Consider the following 18,362-nt stretch of genomic DNA (forward strand, 5'->3'; position numbering starts at 1 on the left):
CAGACCTTCCTTGTTGTCCTAGGTGCCGTACCGTGCCGGTGCCATCCAAAATGTAGCATCCGCCTTTGGGAGATAGTGCTGAAGGGAATGCTTCCTCTTCTCACGCTGTGGACTTGGACCACTCTCCCTTGTCCTCTCATCCTTGTGGCACGGGTGCACGAAGGCAACCACAGAGTTGTTGCGCATCCTGTGACTCAAACCAAACCATAATCCCAGCCCAGGTTATGAATGTAGCATATCCTAAGGCTTTTCATTCTGATTTCAAATTCAAGGCCCCCTGGATCCCTCAGACCAGATGCACGATATCTCTGATTCAGCCCCACACGTGCTCTATTGGCAAAATTCCCAATTGGTCCCTGGTCCTGCAGATGTACTGGGTGTGGCCATGGGACATATCGGTAATCGCAACCGCGCGACCAGTGTGGTTGATTTATTATTGGTACACAGTTCGGTTTGCTCTCTTGATTCGACCCACCACATCCCACAACGCACTCCAGATCCCTGAGACTCCGCGTGTGCCATCATCCATAGCTCTATGCCTCACTGACCATTGCCTCTGCTACCTCAAATTTGGCAGCTTGGATCTTGGTCTCAGAATTAACTGTGGGGATATTTTGCGCTGGTTTCTTTGAGTTCTCTCAGCCAAGCATCTGCTGTGCACTCTTGTAAATCTCAGCACATCACCTTCAAACCCATGTCTCCTGTCCGCTTGAGAGTGTGCGTCCAAGTTAAACAGAGTTTCACCCTTGTTGCTCCATCACCAGGGGTCCGAACCTGCACTGGTTTCCATTCCCTGCTTTGCATTCTCCTGCTTCCAGGTGTCCTGAGGCCTCATCCTGTCTTTGGGAGTAACAGACCTCTCTTCGGCCAGTGTCCTATGCTAAGGGCTGGGTGAGTGGATGTTTCCATTGCTCTGTACATGGGAGCGAGTGAGTGCAGGTTGCACTTCTTCTCTGCCAACTGGGCATCGATGAATCAACACTATCCAGATACATTTCACAGAAATGTGATATTTGCTTAGCTCTTTGTTTCTATACAGCCGTGGTGGGAGGGATTGTCCGAAGACAACTATTTTGACATTGTGTTGATATCCCATTTGCAGTCTTTAAGAAGTTTAACAGAACTCATTTACATGTTTTGGGAGTTATACGAAAATGGAGTTATTTTTTGAAACACACTAAATCGACCTAGAAGCCAGACTTGTCAATTTTGGTAACATTGTGTCAGCTCTACGGAAAAGCTAGACAGATAGAATGCAAACTAGCAGTCCAAACTGTTCAAGGGGTCATGTCAGCTCTTTAAGGTTGAAGCCTCCGAAACCAACAGGAACCATGAAATAACTTTTGGAAACATGGAATAACCCCCAACCTTGGATACACTTGTGCATGTGGTGCCCTTTATCCCAATGACACCTACTGGCCAATGTTGGCATTTCACGGGGTAACATCCCTCTCTAGGAAAATACAAGAGGAAACAAACCAAATATATACATTTAGGTTTGAATCCAAAAGCACCTAGAGGCATTCTAGCTAGGAGAATCCTGCTGCAGTTATGCTAGTCTATTGAGAACCAGGTGTTTTTCTATCAGTGTTGAGAACGCTTAATCATCCGATCCTGTAGTTTAAAGCCATTTAACGCAACCAAGTCTGCACCCCCATGATATAGTGCCCCCGGGGGCTTGACTCAAGTGAAAGACGATCCACATAAGCTGTGTCTTTAATGTCATTGGCGACTTTTACAGTTCAGTTCACTTTCTGACTTGTACTATTTACCTTCACTGTCTTGAAAAACTGAAGCCTAATACAGATTCATGTTCAGTCAAAGATTCCCCTCACTTACCACACTCCCTTCACCCCAGGGAAGACATAAACACAACATTTGCTGAATCTAGCGGAAGGACATCGTTTCTAGGTGTGAGCTAAGTATTCAAGTTTACCTATTTCAGCCGAGACTATTTGACCTTTAAGGTGTTCACTGTTGTTCACAGAGAGTGAAGCTGGAGGAACTCTGATTCTAGGAGGGGCTTGCTCTTCTCGTAATGGCTTCATTGCAGCTCAGGTACTGATCCTTCAAAATGGATGCCTGAGTGGAGGGGAGGGAAGGGCAAGTGCTCACTAGCTAGGCCCAAACCTGGGAAAAGGCTTACCTGGGCTTGTTGAATTTTGGTCTGAATGGCTTGGGAATGCCCCTTGGGACGTGTGGATTCTCACGACCTCTTCCAAGAACAGGAGCGTTTTGATCATCTCTGCCATTTCTTCTCCTTCAGACGTCAGGGACCTTGGACCCGTTATTGGAGAAGAGAATTGAGGAACTTCTTCAAGTCCACGTTGGCACTCCGTATGTTTCTGCCTGTATCAGTGAGTTTCAATATGTCTCATGAATGTCTTTTGAGCCTGGTATCCTCTACAGCTGTCTCCACGCCAGTATTCTCCATTGTAGCAGAACATCTCTCATCCATGTGTTCGCATCTCTCCTCAATCCGTGCAGCCAGCTTATCGGCCAGCTTCTCTACGTGTCTCCCCTAAAGTCGACTTCACCAGGACTGGGCAAGTCTGAAAGTACCTCGGAGCCTGACCAGTAAGCTGATGACAGGCAGATCTTCCACTGTCTGCCCTTTCAGGTTCTGGAAACTGACCTGTGACCTCAGGTCTTTGGGCAGCAGCAGTATCTCGAACTTACACAGCTTCCCGGACCAAACACCTAAGCCAAGCTCCACAGAGGGCGGCAGCCCCTCCATCACACTGATCCACCCACAGAACTCTGCCCGGTTACCTAGGATCCAACAGCCACAACAAGCCTCGCGGTAAACACCAACATTCCACCTGGAATCCAACCGCTAACTGCCATCCCCAATGGCTGCTGCATCTTGTCAGTGTTGGGGGAGGGGCTGCATCCGACGAGAGGTTCCTAAGGTAAATGTGATTCTACCCACTAGCGTCCCATGGGCCTTTCTTCTTCCCTCTTTCCTTTTGTTCAGAGCTCTATGCACCGTACCAATGGAGGGAAGGGTGTCCCTTTTCAGTTGATGGTTTCACACGTCTTTAAACTTTCTAACAGTTCACAGTACACAGGGACCCACTAAAGGAGACTCATGTTCCTATAATATCCGTACATCCGGAATACATATGCGTCGCCTGATTTCTGCTGAAACACCCACACTCTCAGGACATGGATCCATTGGATTCATGGGGGCTGAAATTCCAAGAAATGAAACCAACCCCAATGTGCACTTTGCTGTCGGTCTCTTTTGCACTTAGTACACTTTGGCAGAGCTACTTGCCTTTGTTATAGGCTTCTTACATTTCTTCTCTACGTAGCCTAGAATATGGCATTCCTTCATCCTGTTGGAAGACATACAAGTCTACATCACGGACTAGGAAACCATTTGATTCCAAATCGGCATTAGTGTTAGGTCACGATATGCTCTTATGAATCAAAATTTACGAATATGAATGCACGCTTCTGATTTCCGAATACAAGTGTGCTGAGTACATGCAAGCCACGATACTGGGTCGATGCGTTCTGAATGACCCTTGACCTCACCTTGAGTATTTTCTTTTGAATAATCATGGTTCCCTTTGTATGTGTCAGCCAACCATACCATTTTGGTGCTTGTTTGTTGGTTTGATTCTTTGTTGGTCTTCTTCTCGCTTGTTTTGCAAACACGTCAGGCCATGCATCTCTCCTTTCGCTTCAAACAGAGTCAAATAAGCTGATTCACTTAAGAGAGTGCTTCCAATCACCTATGATTTCCTGCTTCCCTCTCCCATCTTTAGGGTTTTGATGTCCTCCTTAAGTTCTTCTTCTTTCTTCTCTGCCACACATGCTCTTCTTGCATTTCCAATAATGGTTTCTTCTTTCCATTCCATCTTGCTGCTTTTCTATTCAGGGGAGTTTTCTCAACCTTTCTTTTAGAAAAACGTTTGAACTGCTGAATTCTTTTAAGATTTGCCGGTCTGTAGAATTCTCTAGCTCTGCCGTTATTTGAAATGGTGTTCATGTGGCATAGGCTACCCTAGGTGGCAGCATTTGGCCATTCAGGATATGGTCTGTGTCCTGGCACTCCTCCCTGTCCTGCAATATTGCTGCCGAGATATCAGCTGAAACCCCTCTGGAGGTTTCCTTGTGACTATGTTGTTTCCTCCAGGTGCATTGTAAATCACTCGGATATTCGTGAACTTTGTTGATTTGAATCATACAGCTGCTGGTAGGTCTATTGGGATTCCACCTCCTTCGGATGCTGTGTAATTCCTGAATTCGCATAGATGATTCTTTCTTGGCTTTCAGCAAGTTTCAGTCTGATTTTTCTACAGATAAATTCTCAGACACTTTTTGTTTCTTTATCTCTTGCTTTTCCATCTGGGGCTCATGATTTCTATTCTTTCATGCCCTGTCTTAACCCAGGGTTCAACTGCAATGTTTTCATTTGTTTGCACTTGCTTTCCTATGTCTGCTTCTGACCGAGGTTTTTCTCTTCCCCTGTCTTCAACAGTCATTCACGCGTCCCTCTGCATTATCTAGTCTGCTAAGGACTGAATTTTAGCCCTGATATTATGACAACCATTGAGTTTCCTGATATTTTTGGCTCGTGTTGAGACTTTCTCTTCCCCTTTTCTGGTATTCTGCCTTTTGTGATTCTGAGACACTGGTGTTCTTCAGTGTTTTCCTGACCTTCATTTTCAACACTTGTTCTGGATAGCGTTTTGCAGACTAGTTGTTTGAAAGCTTATCTTTTGCGCCTTCAATATCTTTGGAACTGAAAATGGTACTTCCTGTTTCTTTTACTGTTCTTCTTCATCTCTACTGGTCAGGTAATATCAGGTATCTAATGTAGACTTCTAGGGCTTTGTTAATTGAAAATTTTAGACTCTTGTCTCTACGCAATTCCATGGGATTTCTGTGAGGACAATTTCTCCTAGACATTGATGCCATAACCTGTACCTGTGTGTGTTGTTTGGTATATCTCCAATTGCTGGTGTTGCATTAGTTGTGATGAACAACCCATACTACTTCGATTAGCATAACTTCATTTTGATTATACTTATCTCACACTTCTGAAAGTGCACAGGACACTTCCTCTTGTGGAAATGAAGCTTCTAAAAGTTCTCAGCTCTGCATTCTTCTCTATGTCATTTTGGAGTGTTTCCAAAACAGCAAACTGAGAGTGCTCTTCTGCTTTTTATTGCCACGGGAATGTCCCAATGAAATCAGTTCTTTCCAGAGCTTCTCTGTCTACAGAAACACCAGTGGAAGCATATCTATGGATGTCACATATCAGGGCCTGCTGGAATGATCCCGCAGACCTTCCTTGTTGTCCTAGGTGCCGTACCGTGCCGGTGCCATCCAAAATGTAGCATCCGCCTTTGGGAGATAGTGCTGAAGGGAATGCTTCCTCTTCTCACGCTGTGGACTTGGACCACTCTCCCTTGTCCTCTCATCCTTGTGGCACGGGTGCACGAAGGCAACCACAGAGTTGTTGCGCATCCTGTGACTCAAACCAAACCATAATCCCAGCCCAGGTTATGAATGTAGCATATCCTAAGGCTTTTCATTCTGATTTCAAATTCAAGGCCCCCTGGATCCCTCAGACCAGATGCACGATATCTCTGATTCAGCCCCACACGTGCTCTATTGGCAAAATTCCCAATTGGTCCCTGGTCCTGCAGATGTACTGGGTGTGGCCATGGGACATATCGGTAATCGCAACCGCGCGACCAGTGTGGTTGATTTATTATTGGTACACAGTTCGGTTTGCTCTCTTGATTCGACCCACCACATCCCACAACGCACTCCAGATCCCTGAGACTCCGCGTGTGCCATCATCCATAGCTCTATGCCTCACTGACCATTGCCTCTGCTACCTCAAATTTGGCAGCTTGGATCTTGGTCTCAGAATTAACTGTGGGGATATTTTGCGCTGGTTTCTTTGAGTTCTCTCAGCCAAGCATCTGCTGTGCACTCTTGTAAATCTCAGCACATCACCTTCAAACCCATGTCTCCTGTCCGCTTGAGAGTGTGCGTCCAAGTTAAACAGAGTTTCACCCTTGTTGCTCCATCACCAGGGGTCCGAACCTGCACTGGTTTCCATTCCCTGCTTTGCATTCTCCTGCTTCCAGGTGTCCTGAGGCCTCATCCTGTCTTTGGGAGTAACAGACCTCTCTTCGGCCAGTGTCCTATGCTAAGGGCTGGGTGAGTGGATGTTTCCATTGCTCTGTACATGGGAGCGAGTGAGTGCAGGTTGCACTTCTTCTCTGCCAACTGGGCATCGATGAATCAACACTATCCAGATACATTTCACAGAAATGTGATATTTGCTTAGCTCTTTGTTTCTATACAGCCGTGGTGGGAGGGATTGTCCGAAGACAACTATTTTGACATTGTGTTGATATCCCATTTGCAGTCTTTAAGAAGTTTAACAGAACTCATTTACATGTTTTGGGAGTTATACGAAAATGGAGTTATTTTTTGAAACACACTAAATCGACCTAGAAGCCAGACTTGTCAATTTTGGTAACATTGTGTCAGCTCTACGGAAAAGCTAGACAGATAGAATGCAAACTAGCAGTCCAAACTGTTCAAGGGGTCATGTCAGCTCTTTAAGGTTGAAGCCTCCGAAACCAACAGGAACCATGAAATAACTTTTGGAAACATGGAATAACCCCCAACCTTGGATACACTTGTGCATGTGGTGCCCTTTATCCCAATGACACCTACTGGCCAATGTTGGCATTTCAAGGGGTAACATCCCTCTCTAGGAAAATACAAGAGGAAACAAACCAAATATATACATTTAGGTTTGAATCCAAAAGCACCTAGAGGCATTCTAGCTAGGAGAATCCTGCTGCAGTTATGCTAGTCTATTGAGAACCAGGTGTTTTTCTATCAGTGTTGAGAACGCTTAATCATCCGATCCTGTAGTTTAAAGCCATTTAACGCAACCAAGTCTGCACCCCCATGATATAGTGCCCCCGGGGGCTTGACTCAAGTGAAAGACGATCCACATAAGCTGTGTCTTTAATGTCATTGGCGACTTTTACAGTTCAGTTCACTTTCTGACTTGTACTATTTACCTTCACTGTCTTGAAAAACTGAAGCCTAATACAGATTCATGTTCAGTCAAAGATTCCCCTCACTTACCACACTCCCTTCACCCCAGGGAAGACATAAACACAACATTTGCTGAATCTAGCGGAAGGACATCGTTTCTAGGTGTGAGCTAAGTATTCAAGTTTACCTATTTCAGCCGAGACTATTTGACCTTTAAGGTGTTCACTGTTGTTCACAGAGAGTGAAGCTGGAGGAACTCTGATTCTAGGAGGGGCTTGCTCTTCTCGTAATGGCTTCATTGCAGCTCAGGTACTGATCCTTCAAAATGGATGCCTGAGTGGAGGGGAGGGAAGGGCAAGTGCTCACTAGCTAGGCCCAAACCTGGGAAAAGGCTTACCTGGGCTTGTTGAATTTTGGTCTGAATGGCTTGGGAATGCCCCATGGGACGTGTGGATTCTCACGACCTCTTCCAAGAACAGGAGCGTTTTGATCATCTCTGCCATTTCTTCTCCTTCAGACGTCAGGGACCTTGGACCCGTTATTGGAGAAGAGAATTGAGGAACTTCCTCAAGTCCACGTTGGCACTCCGTATGTTTCTGCCTGTATCAGTGAGTTTCAATATGTCTCATGAATGTCTTTTGAGCCTGGTATCCTCTACAGCTGTCTCCACGCCAGTATTCTCCATTGTAGCAGAACATCTCTCATCCATGTGTTCGCATCTCTCCTCAATCCGTGCAGCCAGCTTATCGGCCAGCTTCTCTACGTGTCTCCCCTAAAGTCGACTTCACCAGGACTGGGCAAGTCTGAAAGTACCTCGGAGCCTGACCAGTAAGCTGATGACAGGCAGATCTTCCACTGTCTGCCCTTTCAGGTTCTGGAAACTGACCTGTGACCTCAGGTCTTTGGGCAGCAGCAGTATCTCGAACTTACACAGCTTCCCGGACCAAACACCTAAGCCAAGCTCCACAGAGGGCGGCAGCCCCTCCATCACACTGATCCACCCACAGAACTCTGCCCGGTTACCTAGGATCCAACAGCCACAACAAGCCTCGCGGTAAACACCAACATTCCACCTGGAATCCAACCGCTAACTGCCATCCCCAATGGCTGCTGCATCTTGTCAGTGTTGGGGGAGGGGCTGCATCCGACGAGAGGTTCCTAAGGTAAATGTGATTCTACCCACTAGCGTCCCATGGGCCTTTCTTCTTCCCTCTTTCCTTTTGTTCAGAGCTCTATGCACCGTACCAATGGAGGGAAGGGTGTCCCTTTTCAGTTGATGGTTTCACACGTCTTTAAACTTTCTAACAGTTCACAGTACACAGGGACCCACTAAAGGAGACTCATGTTCCTATAATATCCGTACATCCGGAATACATATGCGTCGCCTGATTTCTGCTGAAACACCCACACTCTCAGGACATGGATCCATTGGATTCATGGGGGCTGAAATTCCAAGAAATGAAACCAACCCCAATGTGCACTTTGCTGTCGGTCTCTTTTGCACTTAGTACACTTTGGCAGAGCTACTTGCCTTTGTTATAGGCTTCTTACATTTCTTCTCTACGTAGCCTAGAATATGGCATTCCTTCATCCTGTTGGAAGACATACAAGTCTACATCACGGACTAGGAAACCATTTGATTCCAAATCGGCATTAGTGTTAGGTCACGATATGCTCTTATGAATCAAAATTTACGAATATGAATGCACGCTTCTGATTTCCGAATACAAGTGTGCTGAGTACATGCAAGCCACGATACTGGGTCGATGCGTTCTGAATGACCCTTGACCTCACCTTGAGTATTTTCTTTTGAATAATCATGGTTCCCTTTGTATGTGTCAGCCAACCATACCATTTTGGTGCTTGTTTGTTGGTTTGATTCTTTGTTGGTCTTCTTCTCGCTTGTTTTGCAAACACGTCAGGCCATGCATCTCTCCTTTCGCTTCAAACAGAGTCAAATAAGCTGATTCACTTAAGAGAGTGCTTCCAATCACCTATGATTTCCTGCTTCCCTCTCCCATCTTTAGGGTTTTGATGTCCTCCTTAAGTTCTTCTTCTTTCTTCTCTGCCACACATGCTCTTCTTGCATTTCCAATAATGGTTTCTTCTTTCCATTCCATCTTGCTGCTTTTCTATTCAGGGGAGTTTTCTCAACCTTTCTTTTAGAAAAACGTTTGAACTGCTGAATTCTTTTAAGATTTGCCGGTCTGTAGAATTCTCTAGCTCTGCCGTTATTTGAAATGGTGTTCATGTGGCATAGGCTACCCTAGGTGGCAGCATTTGGCCATTCAGGATATGGTCTGTGTCCTGGCACTCCTCCCTGTCCTGCAATATTGCTGCCGAGATATCAGCTGAAACCCCTCTGGAGGTTTCCTTGTGACTATGTTGTTTCCTCCAGGTGCATTGTAAATCACTCGGATATTCGTGAACTTTGTTGATTTGAATCATACAGCTGCTGGTAGGTCTATTGGGATTCCACCTCCTTCGGATGCTGTGTAATTCCTGAATTCGCATAGATGATTCTTTCTTGGCTTTCAGCAAGTTTCAGTCTGATTTTTCTACAGATAAATTCTCAGACACTTTTTGTTTCTTTATCTCTTGCTTTTCCATCTGGGGCTCATGATTTCTATTCTTTCATGCCCTGTCTTAACCCAGGGTTCAACTGCAATGTTTTCATTTGTTTGCACTTGCTTTCCTATGTCTGCTTCTGACCGAGGTTTTTCTCTTCCCCTGTCTTCAACAGTCATTCACGCGTCCCTCTGCATTATCTAGTCTGCTAAGGACTGAATTTTAGCCCTGATATTATCACAACCATTGAGTTTCCTGATATTTTTGGCTCGTGTTGAGACTTTCTCTTCCCCTTTTCTGGTATTCTGCCTTTTGTGATTCTGAGACACTGGTGTTCTTCAGTGTTTTCCTGACCTTCATTTTCAACACTTGTTCTGGATAGCGTTTTGCAGACTAGTTGTTTGAAAGCTTATCTTTTGCGCCTTCAATATCTTTGGAACTGAAAATGGTACTTCCTGTTTCTTTTACTGTTCTTCTTCATCTCTACTGGTCAGGTAATATCAGGTATCTAATGTAGACTTCTAGGGCTTTGTTAATTGAAAATTTTAGACTCTTGTCTCTACGCAATTCCATGGGATTTCTGTGAGGACAATTTCTCCTAGACATTGATGCCATAACCTGTACCTGTGTGTGTTGTTTGGTATATCTCCAATTGCTGGTGTTGCATTAGTTGTGATGAACAACCCATACTACTTCGATTAGCATAACTTCATTTTGATTATACTTATCTCACACTTCTGAAAGTGCACAGGACACTTCCTCTTGTGGAAATGAAGCTTCTAAAAGTTCTCAGCTCTGCATTCTTCTCTATGTCATTTTGGAGTGTTTCCAAAACAGCAAACTGAGAGTGCTCTTCTGCTTTTTATTGCCACGGGAATGTCCCAATGAAATCAGTTCTTTCCAGAGCTTCTCTGTCTACAGAAACACCAGTGGAAGCATATCTATGGATGTCACATATCAGGGCCTGCTGGAATGATCCCGCAGACCTTCCTTGTTGTCCTAGGTGCCGTACCGTGCCGGTGCCATCCAAAATGTAGCATCCGCCTTTGGGAGATAGTGCTGAAGGGAATGCTTCCTCTTCTCACGCTGTGGACTTGGACCACTCTCCCTTGTCCTCTCATCCTTGTGGCACGGGTGCACGAAGGCAACCACAGAGTTGTTGCGCATCCTGTGACTCAAACCAAACCATAATCCCAGCCCAGGTTATGAATGTAGCATATCCTAAGGCTTTTCATTCTGATTTCAAATTCAAGGCCCCCTGGATCCCTCAGACCAGATGCACGATATCTCTGATTCAGCCCCACACGTGCTCTATTGGCAAAATTCCCAATTGGTCCCTGGTCCTGCAGATGTACTGGGTGTGGCCATGGGACATATCGGTAATCGCAACCGCGCGACCAGTGTGGTTGATTTATTATTGGTACACAGTTCGGTTTGCTCTCTTGATTCGACCCACCACATCCCACAACGCACTCCAGATCCCTGAGACTCAGCGTGTGCCATCATCCGTAGCTCTATGCCTCACTGACCATTGCCTCTGCTACCTCAAATTTGGCAGCTTGGATCTTGGTCTCAGAATTAACTGTGGGGATATTTTGCGCTGGTTTCTTTGAGTTCTCTCAGCCAAGCATCTGCTGTGCACTCTTGTAAATCTCAGCACATCACCTTCAAACCCATGTCTCCTGTCCGCTTGAGAGTGTGCGTCCAAGTTAAACAGAGTTTCACCCTTGTTGCTCCATCACCAGGGGTCCGAACCTGCACTGGTTTCCATTCCCTGCTTTGCATTCTCCTGCTTCCAGGTGTCCTGAGGCCTCATCCTGTCTTTGGGAGTAACAGACCTCTCTTCGGCCAGTGTCCTATGCTAAGGGCTGGGTGAGTGGATGTTTCCATTGCTCTGTACATGGGAGCGAGTGAGTGCAGGTTGCACTTCTTCTCTGCCAACTGGGCATCGATGAATCAACACTACCCAGATACATTTCACAGAAATGTGATATTTGCTTAGCTCTTTGTTTCTATACAGCCGTGGTGGGAGGGATTGTCCGAAGACAACTATTTTGACATTGTGTTGATATCCCATTTGCAGTCTTTAAGAAGTTTAACAGAACTCATTTACATGTTTTGGGAGTTATACGAAAATGGAGTTATTTTTTGAAACACACTAAATCGACCTAGAAGCCAGACTTGTCAATTTTGGTAACATTGTGTCAGCTCTACGGAAAAGCTAGACAGATAGAATGCAAACTAGCAGTCCAAACTGTTCAAGGGGTCATGTCAGCTCTTTAAGGTTGAAGCCTCCGAAACCAACAGGAACCATGAAATAACTTTTGGAAACATGGAATAACCCCCAACCTTGGATACACTTGTGCATGTGGTGCCCTTTATCCCAATGACACCTACTGGCCAATGTTGGCATTTCACGGGGTAACATCCCTCTCTAGGAAAATACAAGAGGAAACAAACCAAATATATACATTTAGGTTTGAATCCAAAAGCACCTAGAGGCATTCTAGCTAGGAGAATCCTGCTGCAGTTATGCTAGTCTATTGAGAACCAGGTGTTTTTCTATCAGTGTTGAGAACGCTTAATCATCCGATCCTGTAGTTTAAAGCCATTTAACGCAACCAAGTCTGCACCCCCATGATATAGTGCCCCCGGGGGCTTGACTCAAGTGAAAGACGATCCACATAAGCTGTGTCTTTAATGTCATTGGCGACTTTTACAGTTCAGTTCACTTTCTGACTTGTACTATTTACCTTCACTGTCTTGAAAAACTGAAGCCTAATACAGATTCATGTTCAGTCAAAGATTCCCCTCACTTACCACACTCCCTTCACCCCAGGGAAGACATAAACACAACATTTGCTGAATCTAGCGGAAGGACATCGTTTCTAGGTGTGAGCTAAGTATTCAAGTTTACCTATTTCAGCCGAGACTATTTGACCTTTAAGGTGTTCACTGTTGTTCACAGAGAGTGAAGCTGGAGGAACTCTGATTCTAGGAGGGGCTTGCTCTTCTCGTAATGGCTTCATTGCAGCTCAGGTACTGATCCTTCAAAATGGATGCCTGAGTGGAGGGGAGGGAAGGGCAAGTGCTCACTAGCTAGGCCCAAACCTGGGAAAAGGCTTACCTGGGCTTGTTGAATTTTGGTCTGAATGGCTTGGGAATGCCCCTTGGGACGTGTGGATTCTCACGACCTCTTCCAAGAACAGGAGCGTTTTGATCATCTCTGCCATTTCTTCTCCTTCAGACGTCAGGGACCTTGGACCCGTTATTGGAGAAGAGAATTGAGGAACTTCCTCAAGTCCACGTTGGCACTCCGTATGTTTCTGCCTGTATCAGTGAGTTTCAATATGTCTCATGAATGTCTTTTGAGCCTGGTATCCTCTACAGCTGTCTCCACGCCAGTATTCTCCATTGTAGCAGAACATCTCTCATCCATGTGTTCGCATCTCTCCTCAATCCGTGCAGCCAGCTTATCGGCCAGCTTCTCTACGTGTCTCCCCTAAAGTCGACTTCACCAGGACTGGGCAAGTCTGAAAGTACCTCGGAGCCTGACCAGTAAGCTGATGACAGGCAGATCTTCCACTGTCTGCCCTTTCAGGTTCTGGAAACTGACCTGTGACCTCAGGTCTTTGGGCAGCAGCAGTATCTCGAACTTACACAGCTTCCCGGACCAAACACCTAAGCCAAGCTCCACAGAGGGCGGCAGCCCCTCCATCACACTGATCCACCCACAGAACTCTGCCCGGTTACCTAGGATCCAACAGCCACAACAAGCCTCGCGGTAAACACCAACATTCCACCTGGAATCCAACCGCTAACTGCCATCCCCAATGGCTGCTGCATCTTGTCAGTGTTGGGGGAGGGGCTGCATCCGACGAGAGGTTCCTAAGGTAAATGTGATTCTACCCACTAGCGTCCCATGGGCCTTTCTTCTTCCCTCTTTCCTTTTGTTCAGAGCTCTATGCACCGTACCAATGGAGGGAAGGGTGTCCCTTTTCAGTTGATGGTTTCACACGTCTTTAAACTTTCTAACAGTTCACAGTACACAGGGACCCACTAAAGGAGACTTATGTTCCTATAATATCCGTACACCCGGAATACATATGCGTCGCCTGATTTCTGCTGAAACACCCACACTCTCAGGACATGGATCCATTGGATTCATGGGGGCTGAAATTCCAAGAAATGAAACCAACCCCAATGTGCACTTTGCTGTCGGTCTCTTTTGCACTTAGTACACTTTGGCAGAGCTACTTGCCTTTGTTATAGGCTTCTTACATTTCTTCTCTACGTAGCCTAGAATATGGCATTCCTTCATCCTGTTGGAAGACATACAAGTCTACATCACGGACTAGGAAACCATTTGATTCCAAATCGGCATTAGTGTTAGGTCACGATATGCTCTTATGAATCAAAATTTACGAATATGAATGCACGCTTCTGATTTCCGAATACAAGTGTGCTGAGTACATGCAAGCCACGATACTGGGTCGATGCGTTCTGAATGACCCTTGACCTCACCTTGAGTATTTTCTTTTGAATAATCATGGTTCCCTTTGTATGTGTCAGCCAACCATACCATTTTGGTGCTTGTTTGTTGGTTTGATTCTTTGTTGGTCTTCTTCTCGCTTGTTTTGCAAACACGTCAGGCCATGCATCTCTCCTTTCGCTTCAAACAGAGTCAAATAAGCTGATTCACTTAAGAGAGTGCTTCCAATCACCTATGATTTCCTGCTTCCCTCTCCCATCTTTAGGGTTTTGATGTCCTCCTTAAGTTCTTCTTCTTTCTTCTCTGCCACACATGCTCTTCTTGCATTTCCAATAATGGTTTCTTCTTTCCATTCCATCTTGCTGCTTTTCTATTCAGGGGAGTTTTCTCAACCTTTCTTTTAGAAAAACGTTTGAACTGCTGAATTCTTTTAAGATTTGCCGGTCTGTAGAATTCTCTAGCTCTGCCGTTATTTGAAATGGTGTTCATGTGGCATAGGCTACCCTAGGTGGCAGCATTTGGCCATTCAGGATATGGTCTGTGTCCTGGCACTCCTCCCTGTCCTGCAATATTGCTGCCGAGATATCAGCTGAAACCCCTCTGGAGGTTTCCTTGTGACTATGTTGTTTCCTCCAGGTGCATTGTAAATCACTCGGATATTCGTGAACTTTGTTGATTTGAATCATACAGCTGCTGGTAGGTCTATTGGGATTCCACCTCCTTCGGATGCTGTGTAATTCCTGAATTCGCATAGATGATTCTTTCTTGGCTTTCAGCAAGTTTCAGTCTGATTTTTCTACAGATAAATTCTCAGACACTTTTTGTTTCTTTATCTCTTGCTTTTCCATCTGGGGCTCATGATTTCTATTCTTTCATGCCCTGTCTTAACCCAGGGTTCAACTGCAATGTTTTCATTTGTTTGCACTTGCTTTCCTATGTCTGCTTCTGACCGAGGTTTTTCTCTTCCCCTGTCTTCAACAGTCATTCACGCGTCCCTCTGCATTATCTAGTCTGCTAAGGACTGAATTTTAGCCCTGATATTATCACAACCATTGAGTTTCCTGATATTTTTGGCTCGTGTTGAGACTTTCTCTTCCCCTTTTCTGGTATTCTGCCTTTTGTGATTCTGAGACACTGGTGTTCTTCAGTGTTTTCCTGACCTTCATTTTCAACACTTGTTCTGGATAGCGTTTTGCAGACTAGTTGTTTGAAAGCTTATCTTTTGCGCCTTCAATATCTTTGGAACTGAAAATGGTACTTCCTGTTTCTTTTACTGTTCTTCTTCATCTCTACTGGTCAGGTAATATCAGGTATCTAATGTAGACTTCTAGGGCTTTGTTAATTGAAAATTTTAGACTCTTGTCTCTACGCAATTCCATGGGATTTCTGTGAGGACAATTTCTCCTAGACATTGATGCCATAACCTGTACCTGTGTGTGTTGTTTGGTATATCTCCAATTGCTGGTGTTGCGTTAGTTGTGATGAACAACCCATACTACTTCGATTAGCATAACTTCATTTTGATTATACTTATCTCACACTTCTGAAAGTGCACAGGACACTTCCTCTTGTGGAAATGAAGCTTCTAAAAGTTCTCAGCTCTGCATTCTTCTCTATGTCATTTTGGAGTGTTTCCAAAACAGCAAACTGAGAGTGCTCTTCTGCTTTTTATTGCCACGGGAATGTCCCAATGAAATCAGTTCTTTCCAGAGCTTCTCTGTCTACAGAAAGACCAGTGGAAGCATATCTATGGATGTCACATATCAGGGCCTGCTGGAATGATCCCGCAGACCTTCCTTGTTGTCCTAGGTGCCGTACCGTGCCGGTGCCATCCAAAATGTAGCATCCGCCTTTGGGAGATAGTGCTGAAGGGAATGCTTCCTCTTCTCACGCTGTGGACTTGGACCACTCTCCCTTGTCCTCTCATCCTTGTGGCACGGGTGCACGAAGGCAACCACAGAGTTGTTGCGCATCCTGTGACTCAAACCAAACCATAATCCCAGCCCAGGTTATGAATGTAGCATATCCTAAGGCTTTTCATTCTGATTTCAAATTCAAGGCCCCCTGGATCCCTCAGACCAGATGCACGATATCTCTGATTCAGCCCCACACGTGCTCTATTGGCAAAATTCCCAATTGGTCCCTGGTCCTGCAGATGTACTGGGTGTGGCCATGGGACATATCGGTAATCGCAACCGCGCGACCAGTGTGGTTGATTTATTATTGGTACACAGTTCGGTTTGCTCTCTTGATTCGACCCACCACATCCCACAACGCACTCCAGATCCCTGAGACTCCGCGTGTGCCATCATCCGTAGCTCTATGCCTCACTGACCATTGCCTCTGCTACCTCAAATTTGGCAGCTTGGATCTTGGTCTCAGAATTAACTGTGGGGATATTTTGCGCTGGTTTCTTTGAGTTCTCTCAGCCAAGCATCTGCTGTGCACTCTTGTAAATCTCAGCACATCACCTTCAAACCCATGTCTCCTGTCCGCTTGAGAGTGTGCGTCCAAGTTAAACAGAGTTTCACCCTTGTTGCTCCATCACCAGGGGTCCGAACCTGCACTGGTTTCCATTCCCTGCTTTGCATTCTCCTGCTTCCAGGTGTCCTGAGGCCTCATCCTGTCTTTGGGAGTAACAGACCTCTCTTCGGCCAGTGTCCTATGCTAAGGGCTGGGTGAGTGGATGTTTCCATTGCTCTGTACATGGGAGCGAGTGAGTGCAGGTTGCACTTCTTCTCTGCCAACTGGGCATCGATGAATCAACACTATCCAGATACATTTCACAGAAATGTGATATTTGCTTAGCTCTTTGTTTCTATACAGCCGTGGTGGGAGGGATTGTCCGAAGACAACTATTTTGACATTGTGTTGATATCCCATTTGCAGTCTTTAAGAAGTTTAACAGAACTCATTTACATGTTTTGGGAGTTATACGAAAATGGAGTTATTTTTTGAAACACACTAAATCGACCTAGAAGCCAGACTTGTCAATTTTGGTAACATTGTGTCAGCTCTACGGAAAAGCTAGACAGATAGAATGCAAACTAGCAGTCCAAACTGTTCAAGGGGTCATGTCAGCTCTTTAAGGTTGAAGCCTCCGAAACCAACAGGAACCATGAAATAACTTTTGGAAACATGGAATAACCCCCAACCTTGGATACACTTGTGCATGTGGTGCCCTTTATCCCAATGACACCTACTGGCCAATGTTGGCATTTCAAGGGGTAACATCCCTCTCTAGGAAAATACAAGAGGAAACAAACCAAATATATACATTTAGGTTTGAATCCAAAAGCACCTAGAGGCATTCTAGCTAGGAGAATCCTGCTGCAGTTATGCTAGTCTATTGAGAACCAGGTGTTTTTCTATCAGTGTTGAGAACGCTTAATCATCCGATCCTGTAGTTTAAAGCCATTTAACGCAACCAAGTCTGCACCCCCATGATATAGTGCCCCCGGGGGCTTGACTCAAGTGAAAGACGATCCACATAAGCTGTGTCTTTAATGTCATTGGCGACTTTTACAGTTCAGTTCACTTTCTGACTTGTACTATTTACCTTCACTGTCTTGAAAAACTGAAGCCTAATACAGATTCATGTTCAGTCAAAGATTCCCCTCACTTACCACACTCCCTTCACCCCAGGGAAGACATAAACACAACATTTGCTGAATCTAGCGGAAGGACATCGTTTCTAGGTGTGAGCTAAGTATTCAAGTTTACCTATTTCAGCCGAGACTATTTGACCTTTAAGGTGTTCACTGTTGTTCACAGAGAGTGAAGCTGGAGGAACTCTGATTCTAGGAGGGGCTTGCTCTTCTCGTAATGGCTTCATTGCAGCTCAGGTACTGATCCTTCAAAATGGATGCCTGAGTGGAGGGGAGGGAAGGGCAAGTGCTCACTAGCTAGGCCCAAACCTGGGAAAAGGCTTACCTGGGCTTGTTGAATTTTGGTCTGAATGGCTTGGGAATGCCCCTTGGGACGTGTGGATTCTCACGACCTCTTCCAAGAACAGGAGCGTTTTGATCATCTCTGCCATTTCTTCTCCTTCAGACGTCAGGGACCTTGGACCCGTTATTGGAGAAGAGAATTGAGGAACTTCCTCAAGTCCACGTTGGCACTCCGTATGTTTCTGCCTGTATCAGTGAGTTTCAATATGTCTCATGAATGTCTTTTGAGCCTGGTATCCTCTACAGCTGTCTCCACGCCAGTATTCTCCATTGTAGCAGAACATCTCTCATCCATGTGTTCGCAT

The 18,362-nt window shown here is 45.4% G+C and overlaps 2 long non-coding RNA genes across 2 annotated transcripts; both read left to right on the forward strand.

Moving 5' to 3' along the window:
- The first annotated feature begins 2,730 nt into the window (after positions 1 to 2,730).
- LOC140693750 (uncharacterized) lies at positions 2,731 to 7,647 on the forward strand. Its single transcript, XR_012069448.1, has 3 exons — positions 2,731 to 2,912; positions 7,286 to 7,356; positions 7,565 to 7,647. It is a non-coding gene; the product is annotated as an uncharacterized lncRNA (long non-coding RNA).
- Positions 7,648 to 13,326: 5,679 nt separating this feature from the next.
- LOC140693742 (uncharacterized) lies at positions 13,327 to 18,243 on the forward strand. Its single transcript, XR_012069440.1, has 3 exons — positions 13,327 to 13,508; positions 17,882 to 17,952; positions 18,161 to 18,243. It is a non-coding gene; the product is annotated as an uncharacterized lncRNA (long non-coding RNA).
- The last annotated feature ends 119 nt before the right edge of the window (positions 18,244 to 18,362 follow it).

This window comes from Vicugna pacos, unplaced genomic scaffold, assembly GCF_048564905.1.
Source record: "Vicugna pacos unplaced genomic scaffold, VicPac4 scaffold_20, whole genome shotgun sequence".
Classification (NCBI taxonomy): domain Eukaryota; kingdom Metazoa; phylum Chordata; class Mammalia; order Artiodactyla; family Camelidae; genus Vicugna; species Vicugna pacos.